The sequence below is a fragment of the Mus pahari genome, chromosome 4 (assembly GCF_900095145.1).
Source record: "Mus pahari chromosome 4, PAHARI_EIJ_v1.1, whole genome shotgun sequence".
Lineage (NCBI taxonomy): Eukaryota > Metazoa > Chordata > Mammalia > Rodentia > Muridae > Mus > Mus pahari.
In genome coordinates this window covers 87,391,339-87,410,159 of record NC_034593.1, presented here as the reverse complement: position 1 = coordinate 87,410,159, position 18,821 = coordinate 87,391,339, and the positions used below count along the sequence as shown (strand labels likewise).

Sequence of the window (18,821 nt, the reverse complement as noted above, 5' to 3'; positions counted from 1 at the left end):
GGGGCCGGGGGCTTCACTTAAAAAAAAAAAATCTGGCCATAAGTTGAACCTACAGTTAGGTTGACTCCCACATTTCCACGTTTCTTTTGGAAAAATCAGTGGCTTGTGTCTATGCTCTGTAACGTGGTGAAAGACAACTAGATCCTTCGGGGAACAACGGGGAAGAAGTAGAAAGAAAAAAAATATATATATATATATATGCAAAATACCTAACCCGGTCCACACAAACATTAGCCCCGGGTCCACCCACCGCATCTCCCCACTCCCCCAACCCTAAGCTCAGGGGCTTTGACTTTTTCCCTTCTGGGTCGTTTATTCCACTCCTTCTGAGCCCAGATTGCCTCTGAGTCTGTATGTGTGCACACGTGTGTGGCCACTGCTGGCTTTCCAAAGGGCTCACCTCTCTACTGCCATTTTGCTAGGGCACAGCTCCTTCGGATCTTACTCTCCCTCTTTCTCTCCCTGCCCCCAACTCAGCCTGAGCCTTTTCCTGTCTCTTAACTCCACCAGTGCAGCAGCAACTAGCCGAGCTGCTGGCGTGCGAGTGAGCGAGTGTGAGTGTGAGTGCGTGTGAGAGAGTGAGTGTGTATGTCTGCGTGCGCAGCTAGGCCAAGCCTGCAAGCCTGCCTGTCACTGGAGAGTTTTAGTTTGCATTCAGAAGAAAGGAGGAGGGGAGACAAGAGGGAAGGAGGAAAGGTGGAGGGGGGAGGAGGAGTGAGGGGGGGGTGCGGAGAAGGGAGGGAGAATGTCTTGTTTGTGGCTTGTCAGCAATTGCTTGAGACAAGCTTCCATGTGTGAAAGCTACTTGGCATGAATGCCTGGGCTGTACCAAGTGTCACCGCAGCAAGAGGGGGAGACAGAAGAAAAACAGATCAGACCAGAGCAGACAATAGGCCCCTAAAGTGTTCCCCCTAAGTTGCTTTGATGTTGTCCTGGTGTCTTGATACCAGGAGGCCAGGGATTGCTGGAAAAGGGTCTTTTTTGTCTTCGTTCACTTCCCCTCCAGTTTCTGCAATGATTCTCCAGAATCTCTGCTCATGAAAAAGGTAAGCACTCTAACAATTCCTTCTTCTGTGGCAAGCTTGCTCGCCGGTGCTGGGAAGTGGGGGTCTCATTCCTGCGCTGCTCAGGAGGAGCGCTTGGGTCCTGCGATAGGAGCTGCTGCGGTGCCCCTGAAGTCTCTGCCAGACGCTTAGAGCTGGGGATGGCCCCTCTTTCCAGGGAACCCCAGTAACACGATCTGTGCCTCTGGGTTGGTGGGGGGAGAAGGGGTGGAAGGAGAGGGGTGGGAGGAGGATGGGAGGGTGGAGGGTGGGAGGTGAGAGAGAGAGAGAGAGAGAGAGAGAGAGAGAGAGAGAAGCCTGGGAGAGAGGAAGAGAAGGGCAGAGCCCGATTTCAGGGAAGCCCCAGCCAGGAGCCCAAGGAGGCCTTGGGAGCCCCGCGCTGTGCATTCGCAGGCTGAGCGAGGCTGCCTGGAGCTGTACTCAGTGACTGCAGAGATTGCATGGCGCTTTGTGTGTGCGAGTATGCCTGTGGGTCTGGGTGTGTGTGTGGACCTCCCACACACTGCCCTGGCGTGTCTCGTAGTGAAGGGGAGGTACCCCAGTCCTGATCACCCAGCCCAGACTTGCAGAAAGAGAGCGGCATGGCCGGCCAGAAGGGTGAGCGAGAGGACTGCCCCGAGACATCCACAAACTTTTCCAGTTTCGGGGAATTCTCTGCTCTGAGACACTATAAAGGAGTTGTTGGGTGCTCCGGGCCTCAGTTTACCCAATCTGTGAAAGATGACTGGGGATGCTGCACGCCTCCCAGGGGTGAAGCCAAACAGAGCAGCCCACTCCATGTAACTGTGTGGCGAAATCTTCTGACTGGCAATGCTGTGGAATCACAAAGTGGAAGTGTGACCATTATTCCTGATTATCGCCGTCATGATGATAAAACCATCATTAATGACACTGGGAGACAAACAGACCGGCGAGCACAGATCAAGTGTCTGACCATTTCTAATGAAACAAAAAACCCCCTTCCACCTGTTGGCTTCTGTCCTTTTCTCTTGTATCTTTTCCTTAGATTTATTGGCCGATTTGTAGAGAAAATAGAGTGGGAGGGGCTGGGTTTTCCCTTTTCTCCTCCTTCATCATACATATATATGTATTTAAAGGTCAATATAAGATTCTCAAAGGGAAACCGTGCCTCCCGTTAAAGCTCTTTATTCAAGACCTTGTGTTTCCTGGCGCTGTCAGGGTGTGCGTGCACATTTGTAAACTACCTTGGATGTTAAAGATTTTTATTGTGGCTTTTAGAGATTAAATGAGATTTATTTACAATTGCCATTTATCGGAGAGTAAGTATCAGTGTGGAGGGGTAAGAATGTGAATGCTGGTTTCTTCTCTGGTGGCTTTTGTGGATAAAACCTTTTGCTTTTTTAAAGTGGCGTCTCAAGAACTGGGAGGAAGGGAGGCTGAAACCGGTATCTAATACCCGTCTTTCACATGCTTGTTTGGAAGAGAAAAAAAAATGTCTGCTTATGGTTTTGAATTGTGGATTTCTTCTGCTTTTCTATGGTTCCAGCCCTCTTGAAATTCCCTGGGGCGGGGGGGGGGGNGTTGCTCGCCTGATTTTAGGTTCTCTGTGACTCTGTTTTACTGTTTGTTCAAAAAAAGAAGTCTGTGGAGGTCTTCGTGGCTGTGACCCCTTCTGTCCTAACTCAAATGTGTCAGATGGTCTGTGATAGACTGAGATGGAGGCAAAGAGCCATCCCTGGCTACGAGGATTCGTGTTCTTCCCAGAGAGGCCTGGAAACCTAGCTGCTGGGTGTGGGAAAAGAGGAAAGGCTTTAGGGGCCTCCATCTGGCACGAAGGTCCCAGAACTTCTTTATTCTATTTTAACGTCTTACATCTTCAGACTTAATCATCATCTGCTGTGAAGGCTGGAGAGCTCCCTATGATTTGTCTTTGGCAAGCTTCTGAGTCCAGATATCTCTTTTAAAATGTTAGCATTTCAGAACCGGAAGGGAGACGGAAGGTTGCTTGTCATGTTTTTAGATGTGGGTGCTTGTTGGAGCTGACTGCAGCACAGGGTCCCAAGCCCTCTGAAGGTTGTCTCACCGTCCACTCCAACCTCGTCACCGCTTGCTCTTGCACACACGAGTAGGCACCTTTCCCTGTTATACTCAATGCACCGGGTTCAGCCGGTACCCTGTGCCAGGTTCACATCACAACAGGACCCAGACATGGGAGGCATCGGTTGCACCGTTGACTTGCTTCAGACCCCGTTTTTTGAGGTTGGAGGAAAATGTTAGGGGCCCGCCCTCAGGCGATGTCCAGGTCTTGTTAGTATGATCCACATGAGCCACAGAATCACACAAACCAGTGGTTCCAACACTGCTAGTGCATATTAAACAGCATGCAGGCATTACAATGCAGTGTAAAACTGTAGAAGTTATTGGCCTTCCAAATTGTCGTTTTTTTGTCTATGTGACTGGGGTCCCCTTTTCCAGTCTCACAGAACCCAGGAATCCCAACAACTGAAGAAAATGCCCACCCCTACCCCTGTACCCTGAACACATAGTACACCAGAGACAGATAACATCTGTTAACCCTTATTTCACACTTGTTGTGAGCTGGCCTATGCAACAATCATTATCTGGGTAATTCACATTCACTGTAGCCTCTTTGTAAGCCCTAATGGGTGTTGGAGGACTGTGGTCAGCAAAGTCCCCTTTACGTCTCCCATGGTTCCTGGGCTGATACTAAAGACTTAGGAGCGGGAAACTCCACCATTCTCACTGTTGTTTTGGAACTCCAAAGACTATATTGCAATAATATTGTCTTCTCTACCCTTCCAGCAAAGCCTGCTATCTAACTATACGGCAACATCTTACCAAAAAACCAGTACAGCCAATCTCATTTGGGGTCAGGTTATTAAACTCTTACTGGTTTGGTGATGTCAGAAGTACCCCCGCTTCCTCTTTATAGCCTGCCTTGGAGAGAACACACACCCATGCTGCTAGTCACTTCTAAAGAGTCACTCAGCGCTCATCCTAACATCTTCTTCCCGTCTTTCTCTAGTATTCAGAGTAATGTTGTCTTTGGGGCTGTCAACTTGCTTCATCTTTTTTAAAGATTAACTTAATGGTTTAAAGAGAAGACAGACATGCCCCCCCCCCCATACACACAAATCACAGGTTCAGTGCCTACGTTTCAGGAACCCACACACATTGTATGTGTGGTTAAGTCACGGGCAAAATGAGAGTCATTTCAATGCACCCGTCGTTGTTACACAGTGACGTGCTCAAGCCCACATTGTAGCAACAACCTAAATCAGGAGCTTGTCATGTCTGCATTTGGAACCTGTGGCTTAGGCCTTCTCTCTCAGCAGGATGCACTCGATTCAATGTCTTTGATCACTTCCTCCCCTAGACTCATCACTGAGTGTAGCAGCACCTGTGGGGGAGCCAGCTTGAGGTGGTACTGGGGAGAGTCACCCACAGAGAGTAAGGGAGTTGAAGGGTGAATAAAATGAGGATCTGGGTGGAAGAAAGATTTAACTGGCAACCAGAGAGCAGGCATACAGGTCAACCTTAACATCCAAGAGAATAAAAATGAAGACTGTTGGGACATTTAAAAATGTTCTGTTTACAGACACTTGTATTGAGTACTTCTTTCTAGTCCCACTACAGACAAAACCAACACCGGTGCAAGGCACTCCCTAAACTCAAGTCACAAATGATGTTTTTTGTATGGAGTTTTACAGAAGGAAATTGGTGGGTTTTCTCCCTACAAGAGACATAAATATAAGATATAAAGTGGAAACTTTATTTCTTTGAAGCTTTGGCATCTCAATGTGAACTAAGAAGGCTGCTTGGTCCTCTGCCTTGGCAGCTCTCGGAGGAGTAGGTGCTGTTGTCAACCTCATGTGATATTTAAATAAGGTTCCTCCTGGGTCATCTAAGGAGTGGCAAGGTAGCCTCAAGGTGAGATGGCTAACCAATTAAACGGTCCTGTTAGGCTAGTGGCTTGGGTTGTGACCTCTCTGATGGTTTCACAGGGGTCTTCAAAGACCATCTGAAAAATGCCAATGTTGATGTTGCAATTCATAAAAGTAGCAAAATTACAATTATAAAGTAGCAACAAAATAAGTTTATGGTTGGGGGTCACCACAACATGGGGAACTGTATAAAAGGGTTACAACATTAGGAAGGCCTAGAACCACTGTGATAGAGCATCTCTTCGGGAGATGGAAAACAGAAATGAGGGCTACACGATTCCAAGCAGAGGCTCTGTGGTGACAGGACAGACAGAGCCTTAGTTTAGAAATCCCACCCCCTGACTTTCTATTTTATTTTATTTTTTAAACAACAACAACAAAAAATTCTAGAGATTTTTAACAATAGTTTTAGTTAGTTATTCAGAGGAAGAGATTCCTAGTTCTGACTTAATAGCGGCATGTTTTCTATAAAGGGCATTATACCAGCTTTTGGCTTGATTTTGACAGAATCCTTGTTCTCCTACTCTGGATCCTTGTTGGAGTGAAGGATTTGGACTAAGTCATCTTTATGGTTCCCTTCAGCTTTGCTAGTCAGTTGTTTTTCTGATTCTGTGAATAGGCTAAGGGGACAGTCTAGCCATCTAGATGAGGCCCCATTCAAGAGCTGCGACTGCCAAATAAATACAGTGGGCTTTGTGGATATATAGAATAAATGTGTATGCATATGCATCCATACCAACTATATTGACATTTTGAAGTGAAAGCACGTTAGGAAAGAGTGGAATTTTAATTTATGGATTGCAAGAGAATTTGCCAGTCAGCATGCAGGCACATGTGTGAGCGACTAAAGAGCCATTTTCAAAAGAATAAGCTGTTTTGAATGCACGTCTTCCTGTATAATAAGTATGAATTTAAAATGGATGGGCACTGGCTGTATCTCTTAGCTTTGCTGTTCTCACGTGCTCTCTCATGGCAACCACGCTGCTCCTTTTTGTAGTATGGTCACGTGCTGTTTTGAGGGTGCAAAGGACCCATTTAAGCAACTGGAGTGCTGACCGTCCATGCCATGAATTTCCTATTCACTCTGCTCTGGGGCATGGCAGGCCTAGTGACAGTCTTTATCATATGCAGCTCATGGATGTTCTTGTGGAAGAAGAACCTTCTGCTAAGTTACTTGCAGATTGTGTGTGTGCCTGTATAGTCTATATGCCTAGCATCGGGTGTGAGGAACAGACTGAATGATGACTGAGATCCAGACAGAGAGGCTAGAGAATAAATGGTCTTTTCATTCATTATGTCTCCTCCATGAGTCATCTCAAGAACTGTGCATTCAGAGTTGGACAAAACTTTGAAAGATATCATTTAAAATTTTTTACATGATATCTCTCTTTTTAAAAAGAATTATTTATTTTATTTATATGAGTACACTGTAGCTGGCTGTGAGCCACCATGTGGTTGCTGGGATTTGAACTCAGAACCTCTGGAAGAGCAGTCAGTGCTCTTAACCACTGAGCCATCTCTCCAGCCCTCATGATGGCTCTCAATGCAAATTTTAGAACCCCAGAATAAATTCTTCTACCATGTTTTAGAAATATCATCTTGCCTGTGGCAGGGGAGCCCATTTCAAGCCTGTGTTGACAGTTAGTAAACCAGCAACTCTTTTAATTGGCCTCGATTTTTTTATCTGAAAAAAATATATAGTGTATAAGATATAATTACTTTCTAACTCAGAAAGGGGATTTGAGGAGCGTGTATAACTATGTTTTACTTATTCTTTTATTCTGGGTTGTTAAAAATTCCTACCAGTGGATCTCTTGTTTATTTCATAATCATCCTTAAATGTACATAATAATAGAAATATATTAGTGACTTCAGAGATAGAGAAGCTGGAATGGATTTATCAGCGAGCATTTTAGGCAGCATGATTGTACTCTGTAGACATGTGTAGAATATTTAGTTGTTGATGGATGCTAACAAGGTAATAAACAAAAATCACTCTGTGTATTACACTGCTCAGTTCATTTTCTGTAATCCAAGCAGTTTACCAAGTGTTTTTACGTCACTTACTTGATGATTAAAAATACCTTGAAGTCTAAAGCTTTGGAGAACTTTTATAATTCCACAAAAAAAATGACTCTTTTTTTTTTCCCCTGAAAAAACAAAACAAAACAACCCAAGCAGCCATGAATGGCTTTGGAAGGAGCCATGCCCCCACCAGCTAAGAAGGAAAGCTTATGGCCCCTGAGGCTGCTCTCCTGTCATCTAGGTAGGCTTGCCTTTGTTGTAGGCGTTGGATGGTGTAACCAGGGGAGAGCTGTTACTGGGGATCTGTAGACAAGGGACAGGCTGAGGGACCGGTCAGGAGCTTGCTTGCTCTCGTCAGGGCTATTTGGTAGTTTACTGGAGGGAAGAACACAAGCACTCAAGTATCCAAGACAGCAGTATCTAAAAAGTCAGGACTTGAACTCACATGCCAGGGCCCAGGAGTCCTCTGCCTACACTGTCTTTTGCTTTGTCTTTTTCAAACTTGAGCCCTAGGCCCAGTCTACCGCACACCTTCTGGACCACCTAGGGTGGGCATGTACTTAGGCAGCCCTGCACTGGGCTCTTCTGCCTACTCCTTCAGTCTGTTGTCTCCTCAAAGGTCGGGATGAGTTTTTAGTCTTTGTGCGTTCATGCCTCGGGCAGGGTGAGACAGAACAGGGAGCAAATCACTGTTGTTGAATAAACAATTTTCATTAGCAATAGCTTCTTATTGGCACTGGGGAGATGGATCAGTGGGGAAGGTGCTTGCCTTGTAAGCATGAGGAGCTAAGGACCCAAGTTCAGATCCCCAGCATCCGTGTAAAAAGCCAGACCTTGTAACATGTGTCTATAACTCCAGCACTGGACTGGGGTGTGGAGGGGACGGGGGGGGGGGCATGTGGGGACAGGCAGTCCTCCTAGGTTTGCTGGTTCAGCAAAATCCAAAATCCAGGGATTTTTTTTTTTATTCCAGATTCTGTGAGATACCCTGCCTGAAGAAAAAGAAAAGGTGGAGAATAGTAAAGAAAGACACTTGACAGCCACCTCTAGCCTCAACATGCATACACACAGGCAGTGGTAGACACCTGTAGCCTCGACATGCATATACACACAGGCAAGTGCACCCTCACACAGGTGCACATACACATGCATCATAGACATAAGAAAGGGGAAAAGCACACCTTCCAAATAACATTTTTAAAATAGACCTATTTATTTACTTACTGTATATGAGTGCTCTTTTTGCGTGTACACCTGCATGCCAGAGGAGGGCATGAGGACTCATTACTGATTGTTGTAAGCCACTATGTGGTTGCTGGGAATTGAACTCAGGACCTCTGGAAGATCAGTCAGTGCTCTTAACCACCGAGCCATCTCCCCAGCCCTGCTTATGAATAACGTAACCAGCCAAGTGTTGGGGCACATATGTTTAATCTCTGTACCAGAGTGGCCGAGCAGGTGCATCTCTGTGAGTTCAAGGTCTGCATAGCGAGACCCTGTCTCAAGAACTGGAAGAAGAAAATAAATTAATAGTTTAAACAAATACCAAAGATAATGGAAACGATATGAAGTCATCAATCTTGTATATATCTCATCAAAAAAGGAAATGTCTCACTCTGTATTCATTCCTTTACAAAAGAGTGTCACAAAAGAATGAATCACTCATTCATCCTGAAGTACTGGGATACCCCAATCTATCTTTGCCTGATGACAGACTGTTGCTCTAGTTTCTCATTCTTAAGCCTTATAATTCCTGCTAAGAGGGGTTTTTTGTTTGTTTATTTTGTGCTTTATCTTCATGTATACCTCCATGCCAGAAGAAGGCATCAGACCTTATTGTAGATAGTTGTGATCCACCATGTGGTTGCTGGGAATTGAACTTAGGACCTCTGGAATTGCTGCCAGTGCTTTTAACTGCTGAGACATCTCTCCAGCCCCAAAAGTTTATTTTTTATGTCCAAAAAATACCACTGACACTCAGTGTGATGGTTACCTTTTCCTAACCCTTTGTAGGGCCGTGTACTGATATTTAGGCAGTAGCTAAAGAAGAGATGTTTCCTGAGAAAGTCTACAGAGTCCGACAACAGCAGGTGACTACCTGGACTATCAGAAATAAAAAAGCAATCTAAGCATAAGTATAAGTGAAGAACTTCCGAACAAGGGCTTTTAGTTGCAAAGAACTGGCTCACTCAAGTTTCCTCAAGCAACGGGGCATTCACAGTGAGGATGCCCACAGCTAAGTGGACGTCACAACTGGATGCCTCTCCAGGACTGTGCCAGCCCCAAGGACAGCCACCTGCTAATCTCAGCATCTCCCTGTTGCTTCTCTGTCTCCTTTGGTTCCCTGTGGCCTTAGGCTTTTTGCTTTATTACGGGAGCACCTTTTAATGTAGGCTTTTCCTGACGATGCCTAACTGTTGCCTCTGAGACTTGCCCGCACTCCCATGTCAAGCTTCCGCCTTGCCCTCTCTGTGGCTCCCATGCCTAGCTTGCCCCTTGCCCCCTCTGTGGCTCCCATGTCCAGCTTCCGCCTTGCCCTCTCTGTGACTCCAATGCCCAGCTTGCCCCTTGCCCCCTCTGTGGCTCCCATGTCCTGCTTCCGCCTTGCCCCCCTGGGCTTCTTGGTTCCGTCTTTCAGTTGTACTTTCCCTGGTGACTACTGTGTTCTCTCCGAGGCCTTTCTTCTTAGGGCACATTCCTGAGAATCCAGTTAGTCCCTTTTATCTTTTCTCTGTCGTGCCTGTAATTCTTGGCTGATTGTGGATGTAGTTGTTCAAGAGTTTGAAGTTCTCCCGTAGTATATAGAGGAGGGAGGAGCAGAACTGTTTCTGTTTGATGTAAGCAGAGAGGCTTTTTGGTAGAAACTATGGAAGGGCTCCCTTCCTTTCCATGTGGTTGGCAACAACATATTTGACATATCTAATATAAGCCCATTATGAGAGTCTAAGTTAAGAATAACCAGGTTATTAAAAATTAAAATGGTTCATCAGTGATAATTAGTATAACTGTGATAAGAAAACCATGGGACGAATAGCAAATTCATAGCCAAGAAAGAAATGGGGAGATGGAAGAGTTAGAGCTAGCTCTTAGATATCATGTTGTACGCTTGTTAGACAACAAGAGTGAGAGAGTGGTGAGGATGAACATATGTTGACACAGATCCCAGAGGCTAGCTTACAAAGCAAGCAGAACCCTGGAATTGAAGACCAGGGAGACAAAGAGAAATATTAAACTCCGTAGGGAGTTTGGGCCTGGACATTCTTCCTGTGTGTTTTCCCCTAGGCTTCCCATGTCTATTCTTGGTCCTTTTTATCTGAAGTTCTGAACAACCTGAACTGAACCAGTGATACAATAAACATGGACTGTTTATTCTCACTCCAACTCACTTTACTCCCCTGTCAAATAAGGACCATATTAATTATTTCAATACCTTGTAATATGAATTAAATTAGATGGGACCATATCTTTAAAGTGAGTAATATATTACCTGGCATTAATAGGTCCTCGTTTGATTGTAGCAATTACTCTAATACACAGGAAGGAAGGAAATGTTGATGAGATAATATGGTGAGGAAAATTTCACTTGTTACATCATTGACTCCTTGGAGCAGCCCCGAGAGACCTGTGTTTCTACTTTGTGAATGAGAAAACAATAACAATGTTGCTGGGATGTAGCCTAGGGATAGAACATTTGTCTAGCTATACAAAGCTCTAAGTTTGACCCCCAGCACCCCACCCACTCCCTCAACAACAAAAGCCCCAAGAGAGAAAGTATATAATTATTCAAAGAGCTAAGCTTAACTTTTTCATACACTGCTGTTATTAATATTTCCATCTCATAGCTGAGGACACTGAGATCCTGGGAATGTAACTTGCCCAAGATCCCACAACTAGTAAATGATAGTCCCAGCTGCAGTCTATGTCTTTTAAATCCAGGCAGTTTGCCTTCAGACGTTTCCAGAGTTCCATATAACTGAGTCAAGGTTCAGGTCTTATTAAAGGTGCTAGTTCAGGTCACTCCCAGAGATGTGTGCAGACTGAATGCAGGGCTGTGGTAGACACGCAGCTGGAGTGCGCAGCCGAATCCGAGTCCTGTGATGCAATAGGCAAGGGCCACTTCTGGAATGGGTACAGACAATTTTAAAAATAACTTAGACGTATCAAAAATAAGGTCTCTGAAATCCAAAGAAATGATTTAACAAGGACATCTATTGTGTCAGGCAATCAAAAGTGATTTGCTGAGGACTTAAAGATGAGTAAAGCTTGAACCCCTACTCTTAAGATGTGTTCATCCTGGTGGAGGAAGACAGATAGTCACACAATTAATTATAAACCACATAGCAATGGACCAAAGAACTGCAGCAGTCACGGGAGAAAAAGATGAATTTGGCAGTGATGAGCGTGGCAGAGGAACCAGGGAAGGCTTCGTGCAGAAGATGACATTTGCAATTGTCCTTTAGGGACAACTTTGGAAGTACCAGAAGCCTTCTATAATTTCCTTTTTCTTCACACTAGTGATTTTCTAAAGATAGTATTAAATAGATAACTTTATATCACACTACAGCACTCACAGAATATGTATGCAGTGTTTTCAAAGATGAGGTTCTTTGAGGGGAAATGGAGAAATATCTACTCTTAATACTCATATGACAGTATTGGTATTTCCCCGGTCTGCACTGATGCAGATACCTATTAATGGAGTCAGAAAATGGAATTGTCTCGTCTGTGCTTTCAAGGTTGGGGCTCCAGAGCTGTGCGACAGCTGCCCAGAGCCCAAATCGTGTATTTGCATGTTCTCAGTAACGCTAAGGCAGTCCCTGGGAAATCCAGACAGGCCATTTGTCTCTTGCTCCTCTTCTTCTTGCTCCTCCTCTTTTTCCTCATCTTCCTCCTCTCCTCTCCCACCTCTTCCTCTCCTTTCTCCTTTTCCTCCTCCTCTTCTTCATCCTGTACCTCCTGCCTCTCCTGCTCTTCTTCTCTTTAAGGTTTATCTATTTATGAGTGTTTTACTTGCATGCATGTCTGTGTGCTGTGTGCCTGCCTGGTGCCCTCAGAGGTCAGAAGACAGCTTTGGATTCTCTGAAACTGAAGCTATGGATGGAACTGAGCTGCCATGTGAGAGGTGGGAATCAACCTGGGTTCTTCAAGAACAAGTGCTCCTAGCCACTGAGCCATCCCTCATGGCTCCCATTTATCTGTTCTTTAATTAGAGATTTTAGTTTATAATTAGAAATTCTCAATTTTTATTACATTTAGCACCAGGTTTTCTGTATTTTTTTATAAAAAAAAAAACAAAACTCACATCAATTTGAGATATCCTATGTTGTCTCCATAAGTATTGTGATTATTGGTCTGTGTGTTCTGGTTGTTGATTAAACTGAGTTGCCCCATCCCAATCTAGCTCAAAGAAGCCACCACAGATACCTGCTGCGTTTGGTTTCAGTTCACTGGCACATTCAACTCTGCACTGCAAAACAGAAACCTAAGAAAGAGCTCTTGACTGGGTCAGTGGGTCCTCGGTTCAAGTCTCCTCTCCCTAAACTTCTGTTGATAGCGTTATGCTCTTTCCTTCTTCCGAAGACCAACTCAGATGCTGCTTTCCTCAATTCTTAGAGGCAGAAGAGCTACAGTACCAGCATGCCCATGTTATCTTCCAGTGTCTTTCGAGTGGCCATAATAGCTTCAATGTATTTATTACCACAGGTCACTTAGAGACAGTACAATAGGGAGCTGATGTGCTGGTCAATTTACTGTCAGTTTGACACGGCTCCAGGAAGAAAGACCCTCAACTGAGAATACACCCCCCACTGAATTGCCTGTAGCCAAGTCTGCTGGGTATTTTATTGATTAATGGTTGATGTGGGAAGACCTTCCGGGCAGAGCCACTTCCGGTCAGGTTATCCTGGGTTGTATAAGAAAGCACACTGCTCAAGTCATGGGGAGCAAGCCAGTAAGCAGCACTCCTTCATGGCTTCTGCTTCAGTTCCTGCCTCCAGGTTCCTGTCCTGACTTCCCTCAGTGATGGACTATGACCTGGGATGTGGAAGCCAAATGAACCCTTTCTTCTCCAAGTTGCTTTTGGTAATGGTGTTTACTGCAGCAATAGAAAACACAGCAGGATTTTAGGTTCCATGCATCCCACAGACCACAAAGCCACAAAAAAAGGTAGCTTTGACTATCAAGTGCTATTCAAAATTGCTTATTGAGCTCAACCAAATTGAATTTTGGCCTTGGTTGGCTTGGATTTGGGCATGATAGCCTGGATGTCTGTGCTTCATTTCTCTTTAGAGAAAGGAAGTATTTTAAGCCAGTCATGGTAGCTCATGTATTACTTGTATTACTAGCATTTGGAGGCTGAGGCAGGGGAATTGCTATGAACTTGAAGCCAACCTGGGCTACATAACAAGTACCAAGCCATCCTCGGCTACAGAGTGAGCCCCCTAGTTACAAGCAAATAAACAACAAACAAAAACTGTCAATGACTTTAGGATGAAAGAGACCACATGCGGTTACCATTTAATGTAATTATTATTAATAAGCATCAACAAAGCAGTATGAAGTGATAAAATTACTTCCTTTGCTTGCTTTTACAGGCAGAGTTGGAAGGCTTGATAAACTCACTAGCCCCTTCCATCTTTAATATCTATGATTCTTTGAAATCTTATGTAGACAAGTGCAAGCTAATGTACACTGGTAGGAACAATTGAAGCAGCTCATATTCGCTGATGGGCTCTGAATTACTCTACTTGTAAGTGCTCAGGAAAAAGATCTCAGATTCATTGTGGATTGCTCAATGGAGACATCTGCTCGCCGTGCGGCAGCAGTCAGAAGAATGAATGAGATATAATAGGCTGTATTAACTTTGAGAATGGAATAAAGAAGAATGCAGAAAATAATATAGTGCACATAATTTGGCATTGACTATTTCTGTAATTACAATAAAACATTTTAATGATATACATTGATGTTATGACTTCACCTTAAAATCAGAATTCAGCACTCGGTCCTTTCATTTCAAAGAAAACAAAGCAGAATTATAAAGGATCCAGAGAAAAACAACAGACCCTCTCAAAGATGTGCAAGGGACTCTCCGATAAAGAGGAACCAAAAAGACGAGGACATTTTAATTTGAGTAAATGGGGGGGGGGAGTGGTGGTGGTGGTGGATGACATTGTATAAATTTATTTAAAATTAATGAAAGTTTCAGAAAATTGCTAGAGCTAGCTTCTGATTATCCTTGGTAATGGAGGTCAGAGATAGGCAGGATAATTGAAATCCCCGATTATCTCCAACCTTCATTTTAGCCATTAGCGGTAGCATCCAGCACTGGCACAGCCTTAACAAATGAGTAAAAATGGGAAGCCCAACAGCCCAGGGTTTGTCAAGTGGACAGCCACAGCAAGGGCAGCCTGGGGTAGCAGGCTGCTGTGCAATACGCCACCAGGAAGCCTCAATCCAGTTCCTGCTCTCTGTCCATCATCTGCATAACCTGGAGTGTTGTACTTAACTTCTGTCCCCATGCCTAGCATTGCTGGAGGAATGAGTAAGCTGGTTGGGACTGGTGGTGAGCTGCATCCCTCAGGGCTGGGGTTGTCTGTGCCTGGGAATGGGGGTGAGCTGCATCGCTCCAGGCTGGGGTTGGCTGTGCCAGCTTTCCCATTCGACATGCCAGCCTCGGGGTCTGGCATGGCTCCTAGCTCCCGGGTCTTACACACTCCGTGGTCCCTTCCCTCAACATCCTGCTCCTTATGCTCTTGGGAAGTGATTTCAGAAGGTTAGTGACAAGATGCTGTTATCCTCAGAAGCATCCTCCACGCCCCTGGCTCCTGGGGAGCCTGAAGGGAATTTTGCATGTGTTTTCATTTTATTTTGACGTCCTCTTACTTAATCTTCCCAAGAGCCCACCAAGGTGGAGACCCCTCCTCTTCTCCTCTTTCAAATGGAGACCCTGAGGCGTAGGGGACTTGCTTTAGAACCATGGCAGTTACAGAATAGAGATGGCACTGATGCTGCTGGCCTCGCTGTTCATTTACAGAGTTTAGAAAGCTGTTCATGATGTGTCTCTGATTCGACCTTTCCTTAATCTCCTGGAGCCTGCCCTGTCATTCCTCAGCACCCAGTACAGGACCCTCCCTTCCCTCAAACTCTGAGCCTTCTCCTCCCCTAAAAGAGCAGCATGTTACTAAGTGCAGAAGCCCCTAAATCCCATTCAATAAAAAAATAACTCAAACCCAATGCAAATAATAATCAGTGGTTTTAGTTAAGCAAGTTAGTTAGAACAGCAGTCATACAAAACATGAAACCATTCTTCAAGCCTTTATTTTAGCTTAAAACTTCCCTTGGGGTTTTGTTGTGGCCCAAAGCTTTGTCTTTAGGGTTCAGGACTTCCCATGAGAACCCTGACTCTTTTGTTTGTTTTGTTTTTGTTTTATTTTGGTTTTTTTTTTTGAGACAGGGTTTCTCTGTGTAGTCCCAGCTGTTCTGGGACTCACTCTGCAGACCAGGCTGACCTCGAACTCAGAGAGATGTACCTCCCAAGTGCTGGGGTTAAAGGCGTGCACCTGTTGAGAACCCTGATCCTGTATAAGAGCCAGGCACTGAAGTTTTCTCAATCTTTTTTTCTTGTTGTCTTTAAAGTAGAGTAATATCTGAAAGAGACTGGAGAAACAATTGAGTTTTTTTGTTTTGTTTTTTTTAGATGAAGTGATGTTTTACAGCTGTTTCTCCCACACTACTGACAGCACACCGTTTTTTTAAATTGTGTGTGTGTGTGTGTGTGTGTGTGTGTGTGTGTGTGTGTGTGTGTGTTAGGAAGGGATGGTGTGTGCACATGAGTCTGTCCAGGAGGCCAGAGGCATCAGATCCTCTGAGCGAGAGTTTCCGATGCTGCTTGTGACTGCATGTAAATGGGGTACTGGGAACTGAACTCTAATCCTCTACACGAGCAATGTGCTCTCTTAACCACTCATTTTCCATGCTAGGCTTTTAGCAACCCTCCTTAAAGGCCTGTCTCATACTTAAAGTTGTAGACAAGGTTTCTTTTTCTGCACCTATATCTCATGATTTCAAATACATTTAATTAAGTCATGTTATCATAACACAAAGAACCAGTGCAAATAGTCTGCAAGCATAGACTCTTGATAAACAGAAAACTCCTGCAGAGGACGGTGTCCCAGGGTCACCTTCTGCTAGCAGGGGTGGCTCAGTATGCCATAGACCTTCGATGTGTACATTGAAAGAGGCAAGAGAGGCCGTGGATGAATCAGTTATGTGCCTTCACTGGAAGGTACCCCAGCTCACCAGGGCGTCTGTTACATACTTCTGCCCTGAAAGCTGAATTCCCTGAAGGTCTAACTTTCATCTCTGTAGTAATTCCCAGAACCCCGCATAGTGATGGGCATATATTGAGCCATTAGTGAACACTGACTAACCAGCCAGCTAACAGGCTAAACCCAAACTCAAACTGGCCACTATCTGTCCTCTGGCGGGACTATACCAAGTCTCAAGCCACTGCTTAGAAAGAGCTGGCAAATCAATTTTGAATGCTGCTGCATGTATACTCTTCGATAGTTGAATAACGTAAAGCAGATGCTAAGGAGTGAATTCCGTGTAATATGTAATTAACCTAGGTAACTCACCAACATAAAAGGCAGTGCTTGATAACATTTTATAAGGGATTAGGTATGTTCTTACATGGGGAAAAAAATCTGTTCTTACAACATGGTGACTGACTACAGAAAGCCTCTGTGGTGATTATGTTCAGGGCCAGGCCGGGTCAAGGAAAAACCCTCCCCTTCCGACGCTTCCTTGCAGCATCAGTTTATTATCTGCTTCTGTGGCAAAGCGAAGCGTCGTGAATAGAGCACAAGAGAGAGAAGTCAGACCTGAAGGATATTAAACTTGACAAAGACATTCTGTGGTGGGGGATTGGTTGGGAAGATGGGGGCTGGGGATAGAGTGTTGGTGATGGCAGGCAGAGCCTGTTTCCCAAAATAAAACCAGATAACACATTTAGGCTTGTATGCAACAAATGAGTTTCAATTTGAACCAAAATATACTGAGCGAGCACAGTTGGAACGTTACAGAATGTTTACGTGGCCATAGGAGGAATGAGATGAGAAAGCCTATCCACGTTACATGAACCCGCACAGGCTCATGTGTGCAGAATAGAAATGTTTGTAAGATTAGGTGGGTGTGACCTTTCTCATCACTTTTCTATATTGGGGATCTGTGGGCCAGTTTCAAAGATTAGCTCTGGGGGACCCATCTTTCCTTCAAGATACTGTGAGATGGTTCTCTGGAGAAACAGACATGGGATTAACACTGTACAGAGGACCCCTTGGGTCCAGTCTGCATGCTTAATAAATGGTAGCATGTTTTCCTTTGAATGTACATGTAAATACCACTGATTTTCTTTTTTCTTTGAGGCGTGGTTTCACTAGGTAACACCAGCTGTCCTGTAACTAACTATACAAACTAGGCTGGCCTTGAACTTGCCTGGGTCTGAGATTAGAGGTGTGTGCCACCATGCCGGCCACCTCCAAGTTGTTGTTGTTGTTGTTGTTGTTGTTGTTGTTTACAAGATCTGTTGAATATGCTATTGTGAAAGCAGAAAGCCCACTACTAACTAGAGTTACATGGATGCTGTAGCTACTGTCAGTACTAGAATGTCTGAACTCTTGATTTCAGAGTCACTAAAATGTAAAAAGCATGCATGTTAAAATCAATGAAGTATGGTATTTCGCTTAATCCCCCCAACAACTGCTAGTCACTGATGTGTGTGGAGGAAGAAAGTGAGGCTCTGAGAGGTCAAATAATTCGCTTCAAGTCAAACATCAGAGCAGATGTCAGGACTGGGCTGTGACCAAATCTGTCCAGTTCTTTTTCACAGTCCCATGCCACAGACTGAGCTAGGATTTCCCCAGGTCTCAGAGATACAGCAGCAGGAACAGCAACAGCAGCAGCAGCAGCAACAGCAGCAACAGCAGCAGCAGCAGCAACAGCAGCAACAGCAGCAGCAGCAACAGCAGCAACAGCAGCAGCAGCAACAGCAGCAACAGCAGCAGCAGCAGCAACAGCAGCAACAGCAGCAGCAGCAGCAACAACAACAACAACATCCTAATATTCTGCCAAGAGCCATTTCCTTTTGGATCTGATTCCGGAACACCTTTCCTCTGAAGGACACCGGAGCCTGCCAGGGCTGTCTAAGGCTAGAAGGGAATTCTGAATTCCTGGGGTCTGTTCTCCTGGGTAGAGGCTGAACCACTGGTATTAACACCTCCCTCCCCAGGAACCCCTACAGAATCTCTGAAAGGACCAGTGGGGACAGGCCCTTCAGCAGGTCAGTGCCTGGCCAACCTGGTTCCTGGCTCCGTGAGACCCACAGTCAGTTCCATTAGTTATGCCTGGCTCCTCCCATGTTTGGGAATGGCTGTGAGGTCCTCTTATGGCTTCCTCTCTCTGGGTGGTGATCTCTAAGTTTCTCGCAGGCTGTGGTGTAAAGACTGCTTTCTTGCTGGCCATTGTACTAATAAATACACTTACTGCTGTCCATACCCCTTGTTGTTTTTGTTTGTTTGTTTGTTTGTTTTAAGGCATCACTATCTGTGCTCCTTTGGAGTGAGCACTGTCACTTCACTAACCCCGACTACACGCTTCCCTTGGTGCAGCCTGAGAAAATGCTTGGGTTTGGGGGTTGTTGTTGTTGTTGTTTTCCTTTCCTTTCCTTTCCTTTCCTTTCCTTTCCTTTCCTTTCCTTTCCTTTCCTTTCCTTTCCTTTCCTTTCCTTTCCTTTCCTTTCCTTTCC

The 18,821-nt window shown here is 44.9% G+C and overlaps 1 protein-coding gene across 3 annotated transcripts in view; it reads left to right on the top strand.

Annotated features, from left to right (window-relative positions):
* The first annotated feature begins 832 nt into the window (after nucleotides 1-832).
* Bcl9 (BCL9 transcription coactivator) overlaps nucleotides 833-18,821 on the top strand; it is an 87,922-nt gene continuing 69,933 nt past the window's right edge. For 2 of the 3 annotated variants that reach the window (XM_029537510.1, XM_029537509.1), the window contains exon 1: nucleotides 833-1,046. The gene's annotated coding sequence lies outside the window, so the exon portion shown is untranslated. The remainder of the gene's footprint in view (nucleotides 1,047-18,821) is intronic. The other variant, XM_029537511.1, reaches the window with a different exon arrangement.